This window comes from Pleurodeles waltl, chromosome 12 (assembly GCF_031143425.1).
Source record: "Pleurodeles waltl isolate 20211129_DDA chromosome 12, aPleWal1.hap1.20221129, whole genome shotgun sequence".
Taxonomy (NCBI): domain Eukaryota; kingdom Metazoa; phylum Chordata; class Amphibia; order Caudata; family Salamandridae; genus Pleurodeles; species Pleurodeles waltl.
This window is the reverse complement of record NC_090451.1, coordinates 92777045-92798305: the sequence shown is the minus strand read 5'-3', so window position 1 is coordinate 92798305 and position 21261 is coordinate 92777045.

The window sequence follows — 21261 nt, the reverse complement described above, 5'->3', positions numbered from 1 at the left end:
ATGACTATCCAGTTCCACAACAGAAGATGCCCCCAGTGATGATAGTAACTCTGGGCTTCAGAATCTGGATGAACTACCTGGACCATCAAGGACCACTAGTCAGTCGGCCACCCCAGCCCTGTCACAGTCTACCACAGAGCCTCCCCCATCAGTATCCAACACCACAGCACCCACCCAACGTCCTCACACCTCTGTCCCCAGGACACGTCAATCAGCAGTGTGCCCACCTGTACAGGGACCCCAGTCCACACCTCACCCCCAAGACAATCAGGGACCTGGGGTCAGTGGCAGTGGGCACACTGTTGAGGGGACACAGGCACAGGTGAACAGGGACACTGGGAGGACCACTGTGCGCCAGGGGGAGGACAGGGCCAGGGAACCGACTCACCAGGAGGCACTCACTAAAGTCCTGGGGGCTTACTAACAATCCCAGAACAAGATGGGCCAGATCCTTACCAACATGAAGGAGAACAAGCAGCTGCAAGAGGTACACCATCAGTAGATCAGGGAGGATTTGCAGGCCCACAACACCACCATGGTCTCCATAGCAGGGGTGCTGGCAGATCATGAGGGAATGAACAGCACACCAGCAGGCCCCTACCACTAGCCAGTCTACTGACCAACCCACCACTTTCGCTGCAGCTGGTGGGCAGGAGGCCCTGCCACAGGACCCACAGGCCACAAGCATCCATCCTACAGCAGAAGCACCCCACAAACATTTCCTGACCCAGACAGAAGCCAGAGACACTTGCCAAGACCAAAACCACAGCCAGGAAATGAGACCCTCCTGAATGTCCCCCTTATGTCCCACCTTGTCCACTTTGAACTGCCGTTGCTCCCTTTCCTGTGGCCCCTTGGACACTGGACCTGTGCTACAAACAGACTGGAACAATACCCTGGACTTTCCTCAACCATCACCCCATTCCATTGCCCTTTTCCATCAATTATTTGCACTACAATAAACACCCTTGAACACAACCTGGGTGAAACTGTTTTATGTGATGTAAATGTGCATATATGGGAACAGTCCCATGTGCAAATGATCTGAACACTATGATAGCATACATTTAATGACCTGTATCTGTCTGTAGTCATCACATCAGTACACAGTTGTTATATCACCAACATCTGCAAAATGAGAAGCCATAGGTGACAGTAAATAGAGATGCAAGGGAAGTGAATGCCATCTTGCTACAGCCACACAGAACACATCAATAATCAGAGGAATGGTCAGTTCCACTGTCTCACTTGTGTGTCATTGGAAGTATTGATGTTTAACTGATGTTCTGTTGTCCACATCCTCATCCTCTGCCTCCTCATCCTCACTGTCCTCATGGTCCACTGCTGCTACGGTGGTATTTCCAGTCTCTTCCTCCTGCAGATAAGACACATGTCGTCTGGGGGCCAGGTTGTCAACATGCAGCATGCCACTACTGTCTGGCAGACCTTCTCGGGTGAGTAGCACAGGGATCCACCTGTTAGATGGAGGCATCTGAACCTGGCCTTCAGGAGACCAAAGGTCCTTTCAATAATTCTCCTGGTTTGCCCATGTGCATCATTATAATGGTTCTCAGACCCTGACCTGGCATTCCTCACAGGGGTCAGGAGCCACGATAGGTGTGGGTAGCCAGAGCCACCTGCAAGTATTGAGGGGCAAACATTAGCCTTACACAATGGTATCAGGTGAACACCAGAAGGCATACACCGACATACATGGGTGGGGTGGAGAGTCAGGCTCACCAATTAGCCACACCCTGTGCCTTTGTAGTTGTGCCATCACATTTGGGATGCTGCTATTTCTCAGGACGAAGGCGTCATGCATCAACCAAGGATGCAGCGCAACATGTGTGCCGTCAATCACCCCAATAATATTGGGTGTATGTCTTATTGCATAGAATCCAGCCTTCACAGTGGCCAAATCTTCCATCTGGGGAAAACAATATAGCTGCACATGTGTTTCACCAGGGCAGACAAAACCCTTGCCAGCACGACTGAGAACATTGGCTGTGACATTCCTGCTGCCAAGCCCACTGTCACTTGGAAAGAACCAGGAAATGGAGCACTGATAGCACTTGCACAGGAGGGGAGATCCCAGTGGGATGACGGATAGCTGAAATCAGATCACGCTCCAATTGAGCACACAGCTCTCTGACAGTGGCCCTGTCCAGTCTATAGATCAGTAATATGTGCCTGTCCTCCAGTGTGGCCAAGTCTACAAGGGGTCTGTACACGGGGTCTTCTCTCCTCCTCTGATTCCTTCGCAGTGGTAGGTATCTAAGGGACACAAGAGTGAGTAGTCACAATTTGAACAATGGAACCCCCCCCCCAGTGTACATAGATCAGTAATGTGATGGACAATGGGAATGGCAATGTAAGTGCAAATCATAGAAATGATGCAGTTCTCGATTATCTGAATATTGTCCACCATAAAATGGTGACCGCCTGTCCCCGAGGTAGGGACAGGTGGAAGTGAGGTAACTCTGCTGGCTTTGCGCGTTGTGGCGGAAGGCAGTCTTGCACCGCTGTGCTATTCTTCATTGGATAACATGGGGCTCTATAGAGTACAGTGGTCAATGGGGATCACTGGCAGCGGTGATGGTGTACACCACCAGGGACGTGACCGCCATTTTTTGTCTATAACCTCACTTGATTCCTGACTTTCCACAGGACAACACCTGCACTGCATGTGCAGCTGTGACCTGTGTCTGGATCCTGCCATGGCCTGTGTGACTGGGGAAAGGGCCCCTGCCTTCACTTCAGATAAGTTGGAGCCTTTAGTAGATAGGGTCCTCCCCCAGTATGAGCAGCTGTGTGGGCCTCCAGACCAACAGGTGAGTACATCTTGGGCACGATGCATGTGAAAAGGGTGCATGGAGATGTGTGTGCAAGTATCGTGCCAGTTGGGGGGGGGGGGGTCATACGTCTGGTGGTAGTGTACATGTTGGGCACTGGGTGATGTGTGTGCCAAAGGGGATGGAAGGGGATTTGTGGGCCATATGTGTGACAGGCCGGATTGTATGTGTAATGGTGTCCTCCTGTCTGTTTCCTCTGCAGGTCAGCGCCCAACAGAAGGGATTGTGGCGTGGCATTGCCATGGATGTGCAGACCCTAGCGGTCTATAGCAGGCGCAGCACGAATTGTAGGAAGAAGTAGGAGGACCTGAGACGCTGGGCCCAGAAGACCACAGAGGCTCAGCTGGGGATGGCCCCCCTTATGGGGGGGCATACTGGTGGTGGCCTACCCAGGGCTGGATGGGCGCTTGAGGGCATCACAGCAGCCACAAAGGGGTGAGTACAGTGGGCCTTACAACTATGATTGGTAGGTGGCATAGGATCCTGGTAGTGGGTGTTAGTTAGTGGGTGCCCCTTAATGTCAGGTCAGAGATCGCAGTGTGGTCCACCTCAAGGGTAATGTTTGTATTGCTACATCTGGTAACCTAGCTAGGTTGCATTCAATGTCAGACAGGGCTTAGTGACTCCCAGGAGGAGTGCAGTTGGCAAGGGTTGCCTCACATCTTGCTGTGGTACCTAGCCAATGTGATGCATGGTGCTCAATGCTGATCCCTATACGTATGATGGTAATGTGTATGCCATCTGTGGTGTTGGTGCTGCAACTGACCCAGAGCTCCCTTTCTCCCCCCCCGCTTTTTTCTTCTGTCATCCTGTCCATGTGTGCATTAGCATCATCTGGCGGAGGCGCAGGGGCACCGGCGACAGAAGGAGCTGCATCCCACAGGACCCAGGAGGCAGAGTCGACTGATGCCGAGGGGACCTGTGGGATGGAGGGCGAGGGGAGCACCACAGTGGAGACAGGAGGTGACAACACTGACTCAGATTCCTCCTCCGATGGAAGCTTGTTGGTGGTGGCGGACACCTCTGGGACCACCCCAGCTACAGGTACAGATGCCACCCCTGTACCAGCAGCGCCCTCCCAGTAGTCACTCACTGAGTTGCCCCTGCCTCCTGACCCAGGAGATCCATCTCTGTAGGGCAGTCAACCGTTGTGAATGCCATCCAGGGGCTGGCATCCTAGTTGCAGCAATGCAATGCATTCCTGGAGGGCATTCACAGTGTATTGGCGGCCCAGCAGAGATTGTTCCAGGCTCTGGCCTCCTCTCTAATGGCAGCCATTGTCCCTGTTCCTACTGTCCCCCCCTCCAACAACCACTTCCCAGTCCCAGTCTCCTCAACCCCAACCTATCTCATGCAGACATACAGACAAGCATGCAAACAAAACATCACACAAGAGTGGCACAGACAAACACAGGTAGCACACTTCAGGACTCAAGCACTCACACAAACAGACAGTTGCACACGCAACAACATCCACTGCCTCCACTGTATCCCCCTCCTCCTCCCTCACAGTCACATCCCCATTCACACCTGCATTCACTGCATCAACCACCCAAGAGATGGAAGGATCCCACTCCACCACCCAAGTGAGTGAAGGATCCCACTCCACCACCCAAGAGAGGGAAGGATCCAACTCCACCACCCAGGAAAGAGAAGGTTCCCACTCCACCAACTAAGAGAGGCTAGAGGCTCTCTCCAACAGCAGTGGACAAGGAGCCCTCACCTCCAGCTGGGACACAGCAGCCCTCGCCTCCAGCTGGGACACAGCAGCCCTCGCCTCCAGCTGGGACACAGCAGCCCTCGCCTCCAGCTGGGACAGAAACCAGACTTACAGCTGGGACACAGGAGCCTTCACCTGCAGCAGAGGGCATGTAGGCCACCCTCCAGAGACTGTTGTACAAGGAACCCCTCCAGAACCAGTGGGCAAGTTCCCCACCTCAGAGACTGTGAGCTTGCACTTCCCAGCAAAGTAAATTGGGCAAGGTGTCCCCCCCCACCAGGAACCAGTGGGCAAGTTCCCCACCTCAAAGACTGTGAACATGCACTCCCCAGCAAAGTGAAATGGACAAGGAGCCCCCTCCAGAACCAGTGGGCAAGTTCCCCACCTCAGAGACTGTGAGCTTGCACTCCCTAGCAACGTGAAATGGGCAAAGAGCCCCCTCCAGAACCAGTAGGCAAGTTCCCCACTCCAGCTGAGGTGCCCACCACCCCCCATCCCCCTGAAGTGCCTGGCCATTCCCAACATGATGCACCTGCACAGTGTAGTGTGGATTACGGCAGGGAACGAGTTGGGCTTTGGACTGTGCCCTGTGGGCCTTTTGTACTTTGGACTGGACATTGGCCCTTTCTGAACAGTGACTCATGTATTTCTTGCCACATGGACAATATGGTGGCTGCTAGCATCAAGTTACAGTATCACTTCTGGATAAATGTAGTCCTTGCATTATTATGATTGCTTGTCCTGTGAGACTGATTTTCCTCTGAAGCGGGGTGGGGTGTGGGGTGTGGGGTGTGTGTGTGTGTGTGTGTGTGTGTGTGTCACTCTCCTTTTCCTCCCTCCTTCACTTGTGTGCTAGGTGTCTGAACTCTGTCTTTGTCGGTGTTCCAGGTGGAGCATGGCGTAGAAGAGCATCGGGAAGACTTGAAGTTCCGGTGATGGTCTTCTCTGTGTCTCTGATGGGGAGTCTTCTGTGTTCTGTTTCTGTTAGGCTTTTGATGGCGTTCGTACCGCCCTGGAAATCGTGGTGGTTTGCTATGTCTTAAGATGGTGGGCGGTACCTTGTCTTCCGCCTGGCTGTTGATGGCTACCGCCGTAGTCAGTGGTGTTAACACCCTGGCGGTTGGTGTGGTACATTGGCTGTCTATGGGCGTTATCACCACTGTGGTCATAATTTGGCAGTAATTACCACCAGCCTGTTGGCAGTATTACCGCCACATTAACAGTTACCGCCAAAGTCATAATGACCACCTAAATCTCAGAAATAGAGAAAATATGAAAGCTCCTGACAGATATACTGATTCACATCCCTCTTGTTCCTTTCAGGATGCACTGGATAGACATAGCTAGAGGGGGGCATTCAGACTGACATCCTGAATACGTGAAACAGAATAAAGATTCACCACAGTCTTCAGCCAAAAAAAGAACATAGGTCCCCACAACAAAAGCCACACGTTAAAAAGAAAAAGGTGGCAGCACTGTCAATTAAAAATGAAAGTACACTTGAGGACATTGCTGAAGAACAGGACGTGGGCAGTGACACTGTTAGACAGTGCGCAGAGGTCGCAATATATCACCAGAGTCTGAAAGATCATGTGAATGCGACAGCAACTAGTGATTTCATTGGTCGAAACTGCGGATGGGCACGTCCTCCCACCTGAAAGGGTCTATGACTTAAAAATACAAATTGAGGGAGACGTAAGCACACCACTGGTGTGATATTTTGGGATGAACTTAGTTGTGATATCCTACTGGCCGAAAGAGACTGGACACCGGAGCACGTCCGTAAACTCCCACATGGGGAAGATGTCATTTTGCCTTCTTTCTCTGATCTTGTTCCAGAGGCGGTAAAAGAAGCCTATGATGTTAACTGGGCTTTGGCGCAGGCACCTGTGTTATACCTCAATCATGTAGATTGGGAAAAGGATTCTCCTTGTCATGTAATACCTATCAGGTCTATACCCCAGCCTCAGCCACAATATCCTGTTAAACACAAAGCCAAAGCTCCGGTGAAGGAGATCCTCACTCAGCTTGAGTACCAGAGTGTAATTGAGCCCTGTGTCTTTGCAATGAATAATCCATTATTCCCCATTGCAAAACCATACCATTCATACAGAACAGACTTAGATTACAGATGCTTAAGCAGTCATACTCACACATATGCAATACAAAATTCACACAGCACAGCACTAATTAACAACTTAGTGCATAAAAAACACAAAACAACATTGGTTATCTCCAGTGGTGTCTTCTGCCAGAATTTAGCACATGAAAGTCGGGACCTGAGTGCATTCTCATTTGGCTCACAAAAAACACTTTTGTTGTTTGCCCCAAGGCTATATGAACAGCCCAGGGCTATTCTCAGCCCGTGTAACATCAATATTGCATGATATTGACCACAAGGCGTTGTCCTATGTGGATGACATCTATCTCACACATGCCTACCTCAACATTCATCTTGTCAGGGTTGATCAGATCGTTTTAGAATTTGCAGCCCTTGGCTACAAATTCAATTTCAGAAAAACTAAAATAGCCTTTCTCAGCGTACTGTTCCTGGCTTATGAGCTATCAAATGAGGGCAAAAGCCTGGCCCGCACTTTTTAGAGAGGTGTGCTCAACTACAAACACCAAATACACTTAAGAAGCTGCAGCCTATACTAGGGTTCTTTAATTGTGGCAGAACTTACATTCCTGATTATGCACAACGTATTAAACAACTCCATGACTTAATATGCCCTGATTTTTCGAAGAAACACTGGACAACAGAGCATACACACATCCTTAGAGGATTGCAACAGGACATGCTTGAAGCAAAACACTTACACATGTGAGAACAAAACAAATTTGGTCATCAAGATAATTCCTGGTGCCATTGGGTTTACCTATGTCACCTTTAATGAAGGGGATACGGTACCCATAGCTTATAAATCACACTTATACTTATATATATGCAGAACAACGTTTTGCGTCCACAGAGAAAATTATAACAGCATTACAGACGGCTGTCATCAAAGAGAGGATACATGCCCAAGGGAAACACATTATTGTCATTACCCCAGTGCCAGCCCTAGAGGCTGTCACCAAAGCTAGTCTTCCTAGTGCGCAAAAGCATTACATCCACGCTGAATTCCATAGGCAACGTCCCTGACTGCCACTGATGTTGATTACACCTTTGATCCAAAACTTCAGACACAAAAATGTCTCCAATACGAACAGGAGTATCCTGCACCTCTAGACATCTTGCCACTTGACAGATATCACACTGTCATTTATACTGATGGTTCGGCACAACCAGCCATAGGTATTTAACATCAATACTCAGCTGCCTGCACAGCGGTAAGCGGAGTGATGAAGGATGGTGTATTCCATCCTCACAATACGTACACACAGACCTTAGGGAACTTCACAGCCCAGCTGGCTGAACTCAAAGCCCTTATACTAGAGCTAGAACACACACAGCCAGGACTACTCACTCTGATTGTCCGTGACTCATACGACTGCGTCCATTCCAACAATGATTATCTTAATCATTGAAAGATGAACAGGTTTAGAGATTTTAAATGGAACACCATAAAACACAGAATCCTGTGGGGGAGGGTGGCTGATCTTAAGGATAAGCTTCCCTGTGTCTATGTAGTACATACATTGGGCCACCAATATGTAGGAGTACACGTTATTGGCAACACTTTGGCTGATGAAGCAGTCAAATCTGCAGTAGCTACTGCTTCTGTTCCTGCAGAGACTCGTTCTCAGGCAAAATTGGATAACAAACTTTTGGCTGGTGTGAAAGCCTCTGCTGAAGGCAAGTCACTCCCAAAAGCATACTGTACAACAGAATATTCAATGTTCAACAACCTTTGAATTTAAGTTTTTCAATTTCTGCATATTTTTCAATATAAAATAATATGATGAAATCTTTAGTAACCCGAGTTTGTAGTGTACTTGTCTGTGTTTTTTTGCAAATTACTGTTTCAATGTTTAAAATTTAAACAGTACAAATTGTTTGGGAGTCCCTGGCTTCCAGTAGTCATTCAGTGGGGGTCCTCAGGAGTCAAAAGGTTGGGAACCACTCCAGCACTACAATACCAAATGTTTACTCAATTAAATGAAAACATGAGAAAATTACAAGTGTGCTTTAGTTCTACCTTCACAACCCTAAACTTATCGTTTGTCCATATCAACGTTAAATCTATAAATATGAAATGCATCTAGCACTCCTAAACAAAGGTTAGTTGCCAGACATACATAGATGTAAGACTTCCACATGCCATTCAAATCCACACAGACTGCACCAAACGTGCCATGCAGCCACTATTGAGCCAGATGGTGTATTGGGAAAAATTACAGACTGACAGACTAATGAATTTGATTATCTGGGTATAAAGACTTTCCTACTCACACACTTTGTCCTTTCATATAGCTAAAAGCGAGTTTATCCTAAAACAGAGTGCCCATAATACTGGAATTTGCCAATAACTTGACTCTTCACCCTTACCCTGTGCATTTCAAGTATACGGACCAAAAGTGATTAGTGCAGCCCTACTTGAGTCTGCAATTTGGGGTTACCACACGGCACATTCACTGCTAAAGACTGAAAATAAAATGATCAATTTATTATTGCAGGCCGAAGCAAGTGCCTCACCACTACACCTAAAGCTGAACTCTCCCATAAGACATTGATTTAATAGCCAACCTTAAACTACCCTTATATTGAGTATGAATCTGGTAGTTAATGCGCAGAGTTCTTATGGAGAAGCACTGCGCAATGTTATGTACAGGATTAAAGATAGCCATGTAAAAACTTCCTTAACTTTGGGATTGGGTGCATATTGGGAGGATCCAACCTCGATTTCTTGTCCGATCCCAAACTATTAAAAATAATACATTGGGAATCGGCCATATGGAAGTGGTCAGCAACACCTATGCCTGGTAGCCTCAGATCACTTTTTATCTTTCAAGAGCGACTAATTATACAAATAGTTTTTAAACTATACTAATCTTCCAGAACCTAGAGCATTAATCATTATTTAGGATTGGTGTTCTCTCTTAGGCTTCTTTTACCCCAAAAGGTTCTCCTGCACCCCACCCCCATTTGTCCAGCTTGTAATTACACGCAAGAGAAAAAGAAACTTTTCGTATTCTTTTACAGTATATACTGCAAACTTAGATGCAACTGGGCTGTGCCCTTAGGCAGACTTTAGGGAATTCACAAGAAAGAAAATAATCTACTATATTGCATTGCCTGTATATGTGGTTTGTTGATTTGGATATTTGTATCGGATAGTTGATGTACATATGTGTAAGGAAATGCCTCCTTGGCATGGTTGCCCCCTGACTTTTTGCCTTTGCTGATGCTATGTTTACAATTGAAAGTGTGCTGAGGCCTGCTAACCAGGCCCCAGCACCAGTGTTCTTTCCCTAACCTGCACTTTTGTATCCACAATTGGCAGACCCTGGCATCCAGATAAGTCCCTTGTAACTGGTACTTCTAGTACCAAGGGCCCTGATGCCAAGGAAGGTCTCTAAGGGCTGCAGCATGTCTTATGCCACCCTGGAGACCTCTCACTCAGCACAGACACACTGCTTGCCAGCTTGTGTGTGCTAGTGAGGACAAAACAAGTAAGTCGACATGGCACTCCCCTCAGGGTGCCATGCCAGCCTCTCACTGCCTATGCAGTATAGGTAAGACACCCCTCTAGCAGGCCTTACAGCCCTAAGGCAGGGTGCACTATACCATAGGTGAGGGTACCAGTGCATGAGCATGGTACCCCTACAGTGTCTAAACAAAACCTTAGACATTGTAAGTGCAGGGTAGCCATAAGAGTATATGGTCTGGAAGTCTGTCAAACACGAACTCCACAGCACCATAATGGCTACACTGAAAACTGGGAAGTTTGGTATCAAACTTCTCAGCACAATAAATGCACACTGATGCCAGTGTACATTTTATTGTAAAATACACCACAGAGGGCACCTTAGAGGTGCCCCCTGAAACTTAACCGACTGTCTGTGTAGGCTGACTAGTTCCAGCAGCCTGCCACACCAGAGACATGTTGCTGGCCCCATGGGGAGAGTGCCTTTGTCACTCTGAGGCCAGTAACAAAGCCTGCACTGGGTGGAGATGCTAACACCTCCCCCAGGCAGGAGCTGTGACACCTGGCGGTGAGCCTCAAAGGCTCACCCCTTTGTCACAGCCCAGCAGGGCACTCCAGCTTAGTGGAGTTGCCCGCCCCCTCCGGCCACGGCCCCCACTTTTGGCGGCAAGGCTGGAGGGAACAAAGAAAGCAACAAGGAGGAGTCACTGGCCAGTCAGGACAGCCCCTAAGGTGTCCTGAGCTGAGGTGACTCTAACTTTTAGAAATCCTCCATCTTGCAGATGGAGGATTCCCCCAATAGGGTTAGGATTGTGACCCCCTCCCCTTGGGAGGAGGCACAAAGAGGGTGTACCCACCCTCAGGGCTAGTAGCCATTGGCTACTAACCCCCCAGACCTAAACACGCCCTTAAATTTAGTATTTAAGGGCTACCCTGAACCCTAGAAAATTAGATTCCTGCAACTACAAGAAGAAGGACTGCCTAGCTGAAAACCCCTGCAGAGGAAGACCAGAAGACAACAACTGCCTTGGCTCCAGAAACTCACCGGCCTGTCTCCTGCCTTCCAAAGATCCTGCTCCAGCGACGCCTTCCAAAGGGACCAGCGACCTCGACATCCTCTGAGGACTGCCCCTGCTTCGAAAAGACAAGAAACTCCCGAGGACAGCGGACCTGCTCCAAGAAAAGCTGCAACTTTGTTTCCAGCAGCTTTTAAAGAACCCTGCAAGCTCCCCGCAAGAAGCGTGAGACTTGCAACACTGCACCCGGCGACCCCGACTCGGCTGGTGGCGATCCAACACCTCAGGAGGGACCCCAGGACTACTCTAAGACTGTGAGTACAAAAACCTGTCCCCCCTGAGCCCCCACAGCCCCGCCTGCAGAGGGAATCCCGAGGCTTCCCCTGACCGCGACTCTTTGAATCCTAAGTCCCGACACCTGGGAGAGACCCTGCACCCGCAGCCCCCAGGACCTGAAGGACCGGACTTTCACTGGAGGAGTGACCCCCAGGAGTCCCTCTCCCTTGATCAAGTGGAGGTTTCCCCGAGGAACCCCTCCCTTGCCTGCCTGCAGCGCTGAAGAGATCCCTAGATCTCCCATTGACTTCCATTACAAACCCGACGCTTGTTTCTACACTGCACCCGGCCGCCCCCGCGCTGCTGAGGGTGAAATTTCTGTGTGGGCTTGTGTCCCCCCCGGTGCCCTACAAAACCCCCCTGGTCTGCCCTCCGAAGACGCGGGTACTTACCTGCAAGCAGACCGGAACCGGGGCACCCCCTTCTCTCCATTCTAGCCTATGTGTTTTGGGCACCACTTTGAACTCTGCACCTGACCGGCCCTGAGCTGCTGGTGTGGTGACTTTGGGGTTGCTCTGAACCCCCAATGGTGGGCTACCTTGGACCAAGAACTAAGCCCTGTAAGTGTCTTACTTACCTCGTTAACCTAACAAATACTTACCTCCCCTAGGAACTGTGAAAATTGCACTGTGTCCACTTTTAAAACAGCTATTTGTGAATAACTTGAAAAGTATACATGCAATTTTGATGATTTGAAGTTCCTAAAGTACTTACCTGTAATACCTTTCGAATGAGATATTACATGTAGAATTTGAACCTGTGGTTCTTAAAATAAACTAAGAAAAGGTATTTTTCTATACAAAAACCTATTGGCTGGATTTGTCTCTGAGTGTGTGTACCTCATTTATTGTCTATGTGTATGTACAACAAATGCTTAACACTACTCCTTGGATAAGCCTACTGCTCGACCACACTACCACAAAATAGAGCATTAGTATTATCTCTTTTTGCCACTATCTTACCTCTAAGGGGAACCCTTGGACTCTGTGCATGCTATTCCTTACTTTGAAGTAGCACATACAGAGCCAACTTCCTACATTGGTGGATCAGCGGTGGGGTACAAGACTTTGCATTTGCTGGACTACTCAGCCAATACCTGATCACACGACAAATTCCAAAATTGTCATTAGAAATTCATTTTTGCAATTTGAAATTTTTCTAAATTCTTAAAAGTCCTGCTAGGGCCTTGTGTGTTAAGTCCCTGTTTAGCATTGTCTTTTAGAGTTTAAAAGTTTGTTAAAAGTTTGAAATTAGATTCTAGAAACAGTTTTAGATTCTTTAAAAAGTCTTCCAACTTTTAGCAAAATAATGTCTGATACAGAGATGAATGTGGTGGAACTCGACACCACACCTTACCTCCATCTTAAGATGAGGGAGCTAAGGTCTCTCTGTAATATCAAAAAAATAACCATTGGCTCCAGACCTACCAAAATTCAGCTCCAGGAGCTGTTGGCAGAGTTTGAAAAAGCCAACCCCTCTGATGATGACATCACAGAGGAAGAAATTAGTGACTTGGAGGCCAATGTCCCTCCTCCAGTCCTAAATAGGGAGAACAGGACCCCTCAAGTCCTGTCTCCAACTGTGTTAGTCAGAAATGGTGAGTCCCTCACAGGAGGGTCCCACATTTCTGAAATCACTGAGGATGCTCTCAGTGAAGATGACCACCTGTTAGCCAGGATAGCCAAAAGATTGGCTTTAGAGAGACAGCTCCTAGCCATAGAAAGGGAAAGACAAGAGATGGGCCTAGGACCCATCAATGGTGGCAGCAATATAAATAGGGTCAGAGATTCTCCTGACATGTTAAAAATCCCCAAAGGGATTGTGACAAAATTTGAAGATGGTGATGACATCACCAAGTGGTTCACAGCTTTTGAGAGGGCTTGTGTAACCAGAAAAGTGAACAGATCTCACTGGGGTGCTCTCCTTTGGGAAATGTTCACTGGAAAGTGTAGGGATAGACTCCTCACACTCTCTGGAAAAGATGCAGAATCTTATGACCTCATGAAGGGTACCCTGATTGAGGGCTTTGGATTCTCCACTGAGGAGTACAGGATTAGGTTCAGGGGGGCTCAAAAATCCTCGAGCCAGACCTGGGTTGACTTTGTTGACTACTCAGTGAAAACACTAGATGGTTGGATTCAAGGCAGTGGTGTAAGTAATTATGATGGGCTGTACAATTTATTTGTGAAAGAACACCTGTTAAGTAATTGTTTCAATGATAAACTGCATCAGCATCTGGTAGACCTAGGACCAATTTCTCCCCAAGAATTGGGAAAGAAGGCGGACCATTGGGTCAAGACAAGGGTGTCCAAGACTTCAACAGGGGGTGACCAAAAGAAAGGGGTCACAAAGCCTCCCCAGGGGAAGGGTGATGAGACAACCAAAACTAAAAATAGTAAAGAGTCTTCTACAGGCCCCCAAAAACCTGCACAGGAGGGTGGGCCCAGAGCCTCTTCACAAAACAATGGGTACAAGGGTAAAAACTTTGATCCCAAAAAGGCCTGGTGTCATAGCTGTAAACAGCATGGACACCAAACTGGAGACAAGGCCTGTCCCAAGAAAGGTTCCACTCCAAACTCCCATCCAGGTAACACTGGTATAGCTAGTCTCCAAGTGGGATCAACAGTGTGCCCAGAGCAAATCAGGGTCCACACTGAAGCTACTCTAGTTTCTGAGGGTGGGGTGGATTTAGCCACACTAGCTGTCTGGCCGCCTAACATGCAAAAATACAGACAGCAACTCTTAATTAATGGGACTAGAATAGAGGGCCTGAGGGATACAGGTGCCAGTGTCACCATGGTGACAGAGAAACTGGTTTCCCCTGGCCAATACCTGACTGGAAAAACTTACACAGTCACCAAATCTGACAATCAGAGAAAAGTACATCCCATGGCAATGGTTACTTTAGAATGGGGAGGGGTCAATGGCCTGAAACAGGTGGTGGTCTCCTCAAATATCCCAGTGGACTGTCTGCTTGGAAATGACCTGGAGTCCTCAGCATGGGCTGAGGTAGAACTAAAAACCCATGCAGCAATGCTGGGTATCCCTGAACTGGTGTGTGTGAAAACAAGAGCACAATGCAAGGCACAGGGTGAACAAGTAGAGCTGGAGTCTGGAAGAATGGCCCAGCCTACCAAGAGAACAGGAAAGTCAGTTGGGAAACCAACTGCAACACAGCAAAAGAAAGGGAACCTCTCTTCTCAGGAAGAAGTTCTGCCCTCTGAGGGAACTGAGCCTTTGGAGCTTGAACCTTATCAGGTTGAGCTCTTAGGCCCAGGGGGACCCTCAAGGGAGGAGCTGTGTAAGGGACAAGAAACCTGTCCCTCTCTTGAAGGCCTTAGGCAGCAAGCTGCTGAAGAGTCCAAAGGCAAGAAAAATGGAACGCATAGGGTCTATTGGGAAGATGGACTCCTGTACACTGAGGCCAGAGACCCCAAACCTGGTGCCACTAGGAGAGTGGTAGTGCCTCAGCTGTTCAGGAAGTTCATCCTAACATTGGCCCATGACATTCCCCTTGCTGGACATTTGGGACAAACCAAGACGTGGGAGAGGTTAGTCAACCACTTCTACTGGCCCAATATGTCCAACATGGTTAAGGAGTTTTGCCTCTCCTGCCCCACCTGTCAAGCCAGTGGTAAGACAGGTGGACATCCAAAGGCCCCCCTCATTCCACTTCCAGTGGTGGGGGTTCCCTTTGAAAGAGTGGGTGTGGACATAGTTGGTCCACTAGAACCTCCCACAGCCTCAGGAAATATGTATATCCTGGTAGTAGTGGATCATGCTACCAGGTATCCTGAAGCTATTCCCCTTAGGTCGACTACTGCCCCTGCAGTAGCCAAGGCCCTCATTGGTATCTTTACCAGAGTGGGTTTCCCTAAGGAGGTGGTGTCTGACAGAGGTACCAACTTCATGTCAGCATACCTAAAGCACATGTGGAATGAGTGTGGAGTGACTTATAAATTCACTACACCATACCATCCCCAAACTAATGGCTTGGTTGAGAGATTCAACAAGACATTAAAAGGCATGATCATGGGGCTCCCAGAAAAGCTCAAAAGGAGATGGGATGTCCTCTTGCCATGTCTGCTTTTCGCTTACAGAGAGGTGCCACAGAAGGGAGTAGGATTCTCACCCTTTGAACTTCTGTTTGGTCATCCTGTAAGGGGACCACTTGCCCTTGTTAAAGAAGGCTGGGAGAGACCTCTCCATGAGCCTAAACAGGACATAGTGGACTATGTACTTGGCCTTCGCTCTAGAATGGCAGAGTACATGGAAAAGGCAACCAAAAACCTTGAGGCCAGCCAACAGCTCCAGAAGTTTTGGTATGACCAAAAGGCTGCACTGGTTGAGTTCCAACCAGGGCAGAAAGTCTGGGTTCTGGAGCCTGTGGCTCCCAGGGCACTCCAGGACAAATGGAGTGGCCCTTACCCAGTGCTAGAAAGGAAGAGTCAGGTCACCTACCTGGTGGACCTGGGCACAAGCAGGAGCCCCAAGAGGGTGATCCATGTGAACCGCCTTAAGCTCTTCCATGACAGGGCTGATGTGAATCTGTTGATGGTAACAGATGAGGATCAGGAGGCAGAGAGTGAACCTCTCCCTGATCTTCTGTCATCAGACCCAAAAGATGGCACAGTAGATGGAGTGATCTACTCAGACACCCTCTCTGGCCAACAGCAAGCTGATTGTAGGAGAGTCCTACAACAGTTTCCTGAACTCTTCTCCTTAACCCCTGGTCAGACACACCTGTGTACCCATGATGTGGACACAGGAGACAGCATGCCTGTCAAAAACAAAATCTTTAGACAGTCTGACCATGTTAAGGAAAGCATCAAGGTGGAAGTCCACAAGATGCTGGAATTGGGAGTAATTGAGCGCTCTGACAGCCCCTGGGCTAGCCCAGTGGTCTTAGTCCCCAAACCTCACACCAAAGATGGAAAGAAAGAGATGAGGTTTTGTGTGGACTACAGAGGGCTCAATTCTGTCACCAAGACAGATGCTCATCCAATTCCAAGAGCTGATGAGCTAATAGACAAATTAGGTGCTGCCAAATTCTTAAGTACCTTTGACTTGACAGCAGGGTACTGGCAAATAAAAATGGCACCTGGAGCAAAAGAGAAAACAGCATTCTCCACCCCTGATGGGCATTATCAGTTTACTGTTATGCCCTTTGGTTTAAAGAATGCCCCTGCCACCTTCCAAAGGTTGGTGAATCAAGTCCTTGCTGGCTTGGAGTCCTTTAGCACAGCTTATCTTGATGATATTGCTGTCTTTAGCTCCACCTGGCAGGATCACCTGGTCCACCTGAAGAAGGTTTTGAAGGCTCTGCAATCTGCAGGCCTCTCTATCAAGGCATCCAAATGCCAGATAGGGCAGGGAACTGTGGTTTACTTGGGCCACCTTGTAGGTGGAGGCCAAGTTCAGCCACTCCAACCCAAGATCCAGACTATTCTGGACTGGGTAGCTCCAAAAACCCAGACTCAAGTCAGGGCATTCCTTGGCTTGACTGGGTATTACAGGAGGTTTGTGAAGGGATATGGATCCATTGTGACAGCCCTCACTGAACTCACCTCCAAGAAAATGCCCAAGAAAGTGAACTGGACTGTGGAATGCCAACAGGCCTTTGACACCCTGAAACAAGCAATGTGCTCAGCACCAGTTCTCAAAGCTCCAGATTATTCTAAGCAGTTCATTGTGCAGACTGATGCCTCTGAACATGGGATAGGGGCAGTTTTGTCCCAAACAAATGATGATGGCCTTGACCAGCCTGTTGCTTTCATTAGCAGGAGGTTACTCCCCAGGGAGCAGTGTTGGAGTGCCATTGAGAGGGAGGCCTTTGCTGTGGTTTGGTCCCTGAAGAAGCTGAGACCATACCTCTTTGGGACTCACTTCCTAGTTCAAACTGACCACAGACCTCTCAAATGGCTGATGCAAATGAAAGGTGAAAATCCTAAACTGTTGAGGTGGTCCATCTCCCTACAGGGAATGGACTTTATAGTGGAACACAGACCTGGGACTGCCCATGCCAATGCAGATGGCCTTTCCAGGTTCTTCCACTTAGAAAATGAAGACTCTCTTGGGAAAGGTTAGTCTCATCCTCTTTCGTTTGGGGGGGGGTTGTGTAAGGAAATGCCTCCTTGGCATGGTTGCCCCCTGACTTTTTGCCTTTGCTGATGCTATGTTTACAATTGAAAGTGTGCTGAGGCCTGCTAACCAGGCCCCAGCACCAGTGTTCTTTCCCTAATCTGCACTTTTGTATCCACAATTGGCAGACCCTGGCATCCAGATAAGTCCCTTGTAACTGGTACTTCTAGTACCAAGGGCCCTGATGCCAAGGAAGGTCTCTAAGGGCTGCAGCATGTCTTATGCCACCCTGGAGACCTCTCACTCAGCACAGACACACTGCTTGCCAGCTTGTGTGTGCTAGTGAGGACAAAACAAGTAAGTCGACATGGCACTCCCCTCAGGGTGCCATGCCAGCCTCTCACTGCCTATGCAGTATAGGTAAGACACCCCTCTAGCAGGCCTTACAGCCCTAAGGCAGGGTGCACTATACCATAGGTGAGGGTACCAGTGCATGAGCATGGTACCCCTACAGTGTCTAAACAAAATCTTAGACATTGTAAGTGCAGGGTAGCCATAAGAGTATATGGTCTGGGAGTCTGTCAAACACGAACTCCACAGCACCATAATGGCTACACTGAAAACTGGGAAGTTTGGTATCAAACTTCTCAGCACAATAAATGCACACTGATGCCAGTGTACATTTTATTGTAAAATACACCACAGAGGGCACCTTAGAGGTGCCCCCTGAAACGTAACCGACTGTCTGTGTAGGCTGACTAGTTCCAGCAGCCTGCCACACCAGAGACATGTTGCTGGCCCCATGGGGAGAGTGCCTTTGTCACTCTGAGGCCAGTAACAAAGCCTGCACTGGGTGGAGATGCTAACACCTCCCCCAGGCAGGAGCTGTGACACCTGGCGGTGAGCCTCAAAGGCTCACCCCTTTGTCACAGCCCAGCAGGGCACTCCAGCTTAGTGGAGTTGCCCGCCCCCTCCGGCCACGGCCCCCACTTTTGGCGGCAAGGCTGGAGGGAACAAAGAAAGCAACAAGGAGGAGTCACTGGCCAGTCAGGACAGCCCCTAAGGTGTCCTGAGCTGAGGTGACTCTAACTTTTAGAAATCCTCCATCTTGCAGATGGAGGATTCCCCCAATAGGGTTAGGATTGTGACCCCCTCCCCTTGGGAGGAGGCACAAAGAGGGTGTACCCACTCTCAGGGCTAGTAGCCATTGGCTACTAACCCCCCAGAACTAAACACGCCCTTAAATTTAGTATTTAAGGGCTACCCTGAACCCTAGAAAATTAGATTCCTGCAACTACAAGAAGAAGGACTGCCTAGCTGAAAACCCCTGCAGAGGAAGACCAGAAGACGACAACTGCCTTGGCTCCAGAAACTCACCGGCCTGTCTCCTGCCTTCCAAAGATCCTGCTCCAGCGACGCCTTCCAAAGGGACCAGCGACCTCGACATCCTCTGAGGACTGCCCCTGCTTCGAAAAGACAAGAAACTCCCGAGGACAGCGGACCTGCTCCAAGAAAAGCTGCAACTTTGTTTCCAGCAGCTTTTAAAGAACCCTGCAAGCTCCCCGCAAGAAGCGTGAGACTTGCAACACTGCACCCGGAGACCCCGACTCGGCTGGTGGCGATCCAACACCTCAGGAGGGACCCCAGGACTACTCTAAGACTGTGAGTACAAAAACCTGTCCCCCCTGAGCCCCCACAGCGCCGCCTGCAGAGGGAATCCCGAGGCTTCCCCTGACCGCGACTCTTTGAATCCTAAGTCCCGACACCTGGGAGAGACCCTGCACCCGCAGCCCCCAGGACCTGAAGGACCGGACTTTCACTGGAGGAGTGACCCCCAGGAGTCCCTCTCCCTTGATCAAGTGGAGGTTTCCCCGAGGAACCCCCCCCTTGCCTGCCTGCAGCGCTGAAGAGATCCCTAGATCTCCCATTGACTTCCATTACAAACCCGACGCTTGTTTCTACACTGCACCCGGCCGCCCCCGCACTGCTGAGGGTGAAATTTCTGTGTGGGCTTGTGTCCCCCCCGGTGCCCTACAAAACCCCCCTGGTCTGCCCTCCGAAGACGCGGGTACTTACCTGCAAGCAGACCGGAACCGGGGCACCCCCTTCTCTCCATTCTAGCCTATGTGTTTTGGGCACCACTTTGAACTCTGCACCTGACCGGCCCTGAGCTGCTGGTGTGGTGACTTTGGGGTTGCTCTGAACCCCCAACGGTGGGCTACCTTGGACCAAGAACTAAGCCCTGTAAGTGTCTTACTTACCTGGTTAACCTAACAAATACTTACCTCCCCTAGGAACTGTGAAAATTGCACTAAGTGTCCACTTTTAAAACAGCTATTTGTGAATAACTTGAAAAGTATACATGCAATTTTGATGATTTGAAGTTCCTAAAGTACTTACCTGTAATACCTTTCGAATGAGATATTACATGTAGAATTTGAACCTGTGGTTCTTAAAATAAACTAAGAAAAGGTATTTTTCTATACAAAAACCTATTGGCTGGATTTGTCTCTGAGTGTGTGTACCTCATTTATTGTCTATGTGTATGTACAACAAATGCTTAACACTACTCCTTGGATAAGCCTACTGCTCGACCACACTACCACAAAATAGAGCATTAGTATTATCTCTTTTTGCCACTATCTTACCTCTAAGGGGAACCCTTGGACTCTGTGCATGCTATTCCTTACTTTGAAGTAGCACATACAGAGCCAACTTCCTACAATATGTTATCTTTGTTTTGTTATTTTTTATAGTGTTCATATGTTGTACCGGATCTATAAATAATTAATAAATCCAATACACAGGCCACTAAACCTTATGCGGACCCTAGAGTCCTGTCAAAGACTCTTGAAGATTGTGAATATCCAACCTTCCGAGTTTTTAACCACCAGCAACCTTCGGCATCCATCCCAATCAGGCTTCGTAGTCCGGTGCAGCACTGAAACTGCATTGCTGGAAATAATCAAACCCATCAAGTCAGTTTAGATGTGGAACTTAACGTTGCTTTAACCGTGCTGGATCTACCAGTGGCGTTTGATATTGTTTCACAGGAAATCTTGCTTCAAAGACTGGAGACGGTTTTGAGGTTGGGTGAATGGCTCTGAAATGGTTGGACTGTTTCCCAGAGCAGCGAAAGCAAGCAGTATGGATTGAGCCCTACTACTTGGAGGTGAAATCATTAAAATGTGGGATGCCACAAGGCTCTTCATTGATCCCCACTCTTTTTGATATCTGTATGGACCCCGTGGCATTTTAGTTGTCATTCGACATTAAAATTGTCTGGTATACTGATGATACGTAACTGCAGTTGTCTTACGATGCCAGCTCAGTCACTGTTAACCAAACATTTACATCTTGTGTGGTATCAGTGAAGGATTGGCTTAGAACTAATTTCTTACGGTGTAACCCGGATGAGACAGAAACACTGCTGTTTGGCACCGATCCTCTTCTGGGCTGGACAGATGCTTGGCCAAGCAGCGGGGTTCTGCCCCCTCCCACCCAATGGAGGTAGCAAGGAACCTGCAAGTAATGTTTGATGCACAGCTCTCCTTCGAAATCCTGTTTTTGGACTTGAAGGATGCTGAAGAAATTCCTGGACCTCTTTCCATGGGATACACAGAAATCAGTGGTTAGAGTGCGGATTCTGTCCAGATTGGACTATG